Source organism: Amia ocellicauda, chromosome 23 (genome assembly GCF_036373705.1).
Source record: "Amia ocellicauda isolate fAmiCal2 chromosome 23, fAmiCal2.hap1, whole genome shotgun sequence".
Taxonomy (NCBI): Eukaryota; Metazoa; Chordata; class Actinopteri; order Amiiformes; family Amiidae; genus Amia; species Amia ocellicauda.
In genome coordinates this window covers 937,785-943,957 of record NC_089872.1, presented here as the reverse complement: position 1 = coordinate 943,957, position 6,173 = coordinate 937,785, and the positions used below count along the sequence as shown (strand labels likewise).

The 6,173-nt window shown below is 45.2% G+C and overlaps 1 non-coding gene across 1 annotated transcript; it reads left to right on the top strand.

Moving 5' to 3' along the window:
• The first annotated feature begins 4,318 nt into the window (after positions 1-4,318).
• On the top strand, positions 4,319-4,395 carry LOC136719461 (small nucleolar RNA SNORD66). Its single transcript, XR_010805408.1, has one exon. It is a non-coding gene; the product is annotated as a small nucleolar RNA SNORD66 (small nucleolar RNA).
• The last annotated feature ends 1,778 nt before the right edge of the window (positions 4,396-6,173 follow it).

The following is a 6,173-nucleotide window of genomic DNA, read 5'->3' as shown; positions in this document are numbered from 1 at the left end:
ACTGGAAAAATGTTGCCTGGTCTGATGAGTCTCGATTTCTGTTGAGCCATTCAGATGGTAGAGTCAGAATTTGGCGTAAACAGAATGAGAACATGGATCCATCATGCCTTGTTACCACTGTGCAGGCTGGTGGTGGTGGTGTAATGGTGTGGGGGATGTTTTCTTGGCACACTTTAGGCCCCTTAGTGCCAATTGGGCATCGTTTAAATGCCACGGCCTACCTGAGCATTGTTTCTGACCATGTCCATCCCTTTATGACCACCATGTACCCATCCTCTGATGGCTACTTCCAGCAGGATAATGCACCATGTCACAAAGGTCGAATCATTTCAAATTGGTTTCTTGAACATGACAATGAGTTCACTGTGCTAAACTGGCCCCCACAGTCACCAGATCTCAACCCAATAGAGCATCTTTGGGATGTGGTGGAACGGGAGCTTCGTGCCCTGGATGTGCATCCCACGAATCTCCATCAACTGCAAGATGCTATCCTATCAATATGGGCCAACATTTCTAAAGAATGCTTTCAGCACCTTGTTGAATCAATGCCACGTAGAATTAAGGCAGTTCTGAAGGCGAAAGGGGGTCAAACACAGTATTAGTATGGTGTTCCTAATAATCCTTTAGGTGAGTGTATATATATATATATATATATATATATATATTGTGTATCGCCCAAACTTCTAAAAATTTGGTGTGTCCACCAAAGCGTTTTCCGCAGCTGAAAACGCCAGGCGCTTGTTTTAAAATCACGGCTCCCATTGCAAACAATTGAAAAAAGACACCGACCTCAGGAAAAAACGCTTTGGTGGACACACGGCCTAAGAGCTCATCTGGATACTGTGGACAGTTCTGGGCTCCACACTTCAAGAAAGATATCGCTGCTCTAGAGGCAGTTCAGAGGAGAGCAACCAGACTTATTCCAGGTCTGAAGGGAATGTCCTACTGAGAGACTGAGGAACTGAACCTTTTTACGTACATGGGGACTTGATTCAAGTCTTCAAAATCATGAAAGGCATCGACCACATCAAACCAGAGGAGCTTTTCCAGATCAGCAGGGCCACACGCACCCGGGGACACAAATGGAAATTGGGCTTCAAGGCATTCAAGACAGAAAACAGGAGACACTTCTTCACACAGAGAGGCGTCACAATCTGGAACAAACTCCCCAGCGATGTGGCTGAAGAGACAATTTAATTGAACATTTAAAATTACATTGGATAGGATCCTTGGATCACTTAGTTACTAATGGACACCAAACGAGCATGATGGGTCGAATGGCCTCCTCTCGATTGGACACTTTCTTATGTTCTAATGTTAAATATTTGAAAAAGAAGGGAAAAAGCGTGTGCTCTGTGTGGAACTGAAATGATAACAGTGCTGCTCTTGGGACAAGAAAAGGTTCACATATATATAGTTTATGCTCACAATTGATTTAATTTACCAGCAATTAAATTAATTGTGCACTGTGCGGTGGATATACCAGATCACAGAGTGTGGAGGGGGTGATGTGGGGAAGTGTGGGCCCCTGCTTTGGACCCTGGGGCCCTGCAGAGGTCTGCTTCACGGTGTGGGAGCCTAGGCTGGTGTTGGTGCCTGCTGACCACTGTCCATCCTTCATTCCCCTGTAGCACTTTCTCTGTGCTGTAGGCTCATAGCGAAAATAATACTCTTCCTTTTGGACAGGCATTGCAATTTTATTTCAGTGACTGCTTACTCTCTCTTACAAGAGCACTGAGAACAGAGAGAGAGACGCAGACATGGGAAATGCAGGTAGGGTGAGACGGGTAAAGGTGCACACATTGGGGTGTGCAGTGTCCGTTTCACTGTGTGTGCTTGGGTCGGTGCCTTTATCTCATTATGCAAATGCTGGTAGCAGCTCCCCTCTGTGCAGCGCCAATTGACCAGGAGTCGGCGCTACAATCAGGCCCTGTTTAATGCCTGGGATTACCGGCGCACTTGTGTCCTATCAGAGTTGGCTTCTCTGATTGAAGGCGGGACTAAGCCTACTGACAATCCAGAGAGCCTTTCACGGGTCACAATTACTGTAGAGAAAAACTGGGACACAGTAATACCGCAGTCTGGACACAGCGGACGGACGACAATCAAGAGGAAAACACGTGTAAGGTGGGCCCTCTCTAGACTGAAAGTCTTGTATTGGTCTTGATGAATAGGGCTGTTGCGTTCATTGTACAGGAGGGGGTGCAGCCTGCCAGCTTTGCTGCTGATCGGGGTTATACTCGTGTGTGCTGTGGACTTGGACTGAGGGACACTTGTGCTGCTCGTTGCTGGTTGTGTTGGTGCTGATGTGATGAGCCGTGCAGATCAAATGTTGATCGTTAATGATCAGTAGTGCGACTCTTCAGCAGCTACAGACACGCATGCAGGGACAGCCGCGCTGCGCCTCTCAGACCCGGGCCGGGTTGTAAAAGTGCGCGCTGTGAGTCTGGCTGAGGGGCCGATGCGCACCGTTGACGTAACTCGATTCAGTGTGTTTGGACACAAATGCAAATTTGGCTTCAAGGCATTCAAGACAGAAAACAGGAGACTCTTGTTCACACAGAGAGTTATTACAATCTGGAACAAACTCTCCAGCGATGTGGTTGAAGCCACAATTTGGGAACATTCAAAAATAGACTGGATCTTTGGATCACTTAGTTATTAATGGACACCAAACGAGCTGATGGGTCGAGTGGCCTCTCGTTTGTAAACTGTATTATGTTGTTCTGATATGTGTTTGGTATGACGTCAGTTGTTGTCAGTTGCATACGTAACAGTCGCTGGAATTCGATTCTGTTTGCTCTGTGGAATTTTGCCTAATTAGAGCTGATAGTGTGTTTGGAGACGGAGCCGTATAGTCGATTGATTTTACCTCCGAGTAATTTCAGTTTTACCGAGAGCATTTTGGTTGTATTGAATTGAAAATATGGCAGCGATTGCAGAGTTCAAGTTTTGTATTGAAGACTCTGCAACTTTCAGGTAGGCCGTTTCATGAATCTATCGTTTTCTTTTCATTGCAGCAGGGTATGTATAGACTACGTGTTTTTAAATGACAGTACAGTTAAAGTCGGCACACAATGTGAATAATAATGTATTTTTCACCAGTACAAGATCGTGTGAATTGCTCCTAAGTGTGGGTGTGTAGCTACACATTGAACCATTATTCTCGTTTATTGATTACTGTATTAGAGGATATGAAATATATGGTGAAATGGATATGGTATATGCTGAAATGGTCTTACTCCCTGAAACAAATTAATGAATATAATGACTGCGGTGTATAGGCATATAACGTTTTTGTTATCTTTTTGTAATATTTTCAATTTTTGTCTAAGCTATAAATATTTTCTGATATCTGTTGAGTAAGAAATAAACCTGGGTCATTTAAACGCAACAACATATTTTGAGCCAACATCTAACGTGTATTGCATTCATTATTTCTTAATCCTCGGCACAACCAAGATTTCTGTGCAAATGTTGTTGCATTAAAATTATGTTGTAGGTGTTGTAGGTGGAAGGAGAATGAGAGGCAGTTCCTGCTGGACTTACAGTTCATCTGTGACAGGCTGCGGAAACTCCGCATTAGCGATGTGGTCCTGGTTAAGGTATGCAGCCCTGCTTGTCTAGAAGACCCTAGATTTTTATTTTCTTGTTTTTCTATATAAATACATCTGATTTAGTTGGTTACCTGCATTGTTCTGATGGATCTGTTTAATGTTGATATTGGGCATTTGTCTCCTTTTAACTTATGTACCATGTTGCATGTTTTTTGTCAACTGCTGTCTAATTGTGATTGTTAGTTATAAAACTGTATGTGTGTTACCTGTCCACCACAGCAAGCTACCAGAAGACTGGTTTATGGCTTGAAGGAATAGCAGCTTTGGTCTGACCCTTTCTCCCTTCCTCCCCTCTCTCCAGGCCATAAATACCCCCGTGCATCGCCTGGACCCCAGTCAGTTGACAGGGATGAACTCTGTCCCTGACCTTACCACCTCTCTTGCCAACCTTGGCATACAGCCCATGGGGGGACATGGCCCAGGCTCTTTGCCACCCCAGCCCTCAGGAGAGGGTGCCCGGTGCTCCCGGCAGGGCGAGAGGAAGGAGCCGCGAATCATTAACGTGTCATTCACGGATGAGATTCAGCTCAACAAGGCCGAGAAGGCATGGAAGCCTACAATTAAGCAGGCTCCCACAGTGGGTGATGACCCCGAAGTCAGTAAGACCCAGGTATGTAGGAGCAGAGGACATGGTTCTTGTTTGGGGAGGTGGGAATAATAATTTGCTAGTCTACTAAAGGGGATTGTGGGTAAACTTGGAGCCGCAGTGATGATCTGTTTTTAGTGCCATGGTGTCTGGGCCACTGACCTCTACTGATAGAGTATAGGAAGTGAGGGGCTGAATACGCTTACAAGCACCCACCTCTCCAGAACAAATAAGAACACGGACTTGGCCGAGGTTTGCAGAACTAACTCTTTCCTTCCTTCCCTCCTCCCCCCTTTCCCTTAATCAGGAGCTGTTCCGCAGGGTGAACGGTATCCTGAACAAGCTGACCCCACAGATGTTCCAGCCCTTGATGCATCAAGTGAACGAGCTGACCATCGACACGGAGCAGCGACTCCAGGGTGTCATGGAGCTCATCTTCGAGAAGGCCATCTCCGAACCAACCTTCTCCGCCTCATACGCCAATATGTGCCAGTGCCTTCTGAGGGTGAGAGAAGGAGGGTAACGGGGAGAGTGAAGTTTAAGAGGGAGGGAGGAGATGGTAGAGGATTGTGAAGATGCTATTTGTGTAAATTTGAACTTGTAAAATGTATTATGCCTGCTCTGTATTATTGCTCTCATATTGGAGATATTGGACATATCTGCTAGGAAATAATAATAATAATACATGGATCAGATTCGTTTAGCTCTGGAATTGTAATTTGTGGGAGTTCAGTTTTGAATGGACTTGCAGATGCCTGTCTTGTGAATCGCATATCAAGAGTTTTCACTCCGATACCTATTTAAGATGGAAGCCGGCATGGCTCACAGACCATGCTTAGGAATTTTCCATCTTGCTTAGGGTTTATGTTGTTCCTGCTCCCCTTTCTGTAGCTCAAAGTCCCGAGCGCTGACAAGCCGGGAGAGACGGTGACTTTCCGCACTCTGCTTTTGAACCGCTGCCAGAAGGAGTTTGAGACGGAGGAGGATGGAGACGAGGTCTTGGAGAAGAAGCAGAAATTGCTGGATGCATCCTTGGTGGTAAGAACATTTGAACATATTTTTTAGGGCTGCCTCGATTAATCAATTAATCGGGTCTATGAATCAACGAATGAATTGACGATCAATATTTTTTCTATTTAATCGAGCAGATTTAAAAAACAAAAGTCATAATAGTGACTGTCAATTATACGGTTAACACTAGAATCGCAGAGATTTTGAACTACCTACAAGAGCTGATAGCTCTTTTAATGCTGTAATATCAATGTCTAGTATTTATTAAAGTATTACTGTGTGGCACAACCACTTAAAGACTGTTACACTTATTTTAATAAGTGCCTGATTAATCTGCCGATGAATCAACCAATTAACTGATTAACCAATCAAATATTTGAATCGACTGACAGCCCAAGTATTTATTTTAAATATAAACAGGGTTTGTACGCTAGTTTGGATGTCTGGAAAAAGTCTGGAAAATGCAAAACTGATTTCCAGGGCTTGCAAATGCTTGAAAAATCATGCCTCCATTATGATAGTATGTAATTAAGTGCCGTGTGTGCGCAGGGCGAGGAGCGGCAGCGTCTACGTGACGAGCTGCAGGAGGCCAAGCACAAGGCCCAGCGGCGCTCGCTAGGCCACATAAAGTTCTTTGGGGAGCTGTTCAAGGTGAAGATGCTGACAGGCCATGATGCACGCCTGCATCTTCAAGCTGTTGAAGAACCACGAAGAGTCCCTGGAGTGCCTGTGCCGACTCCTCTCCACTATCGGCAAAGACCTGGACCTCGAGACAGCCAAGGTAAGGAAGGTCCGGCCACCGTGCCAGATTGAGCCCTGGCTAAACATCAGCAATGTGATGGGGCCTCTAGACAGTGGTCTGAATAAGTGTTTCTGAGCATCTGCAGAAGCCTTCTTGAAGGAATGCTGCTTCACTCAGTGGTAAAAAGTTACTTCTGTACCTGCTGTCTGGACTGTTT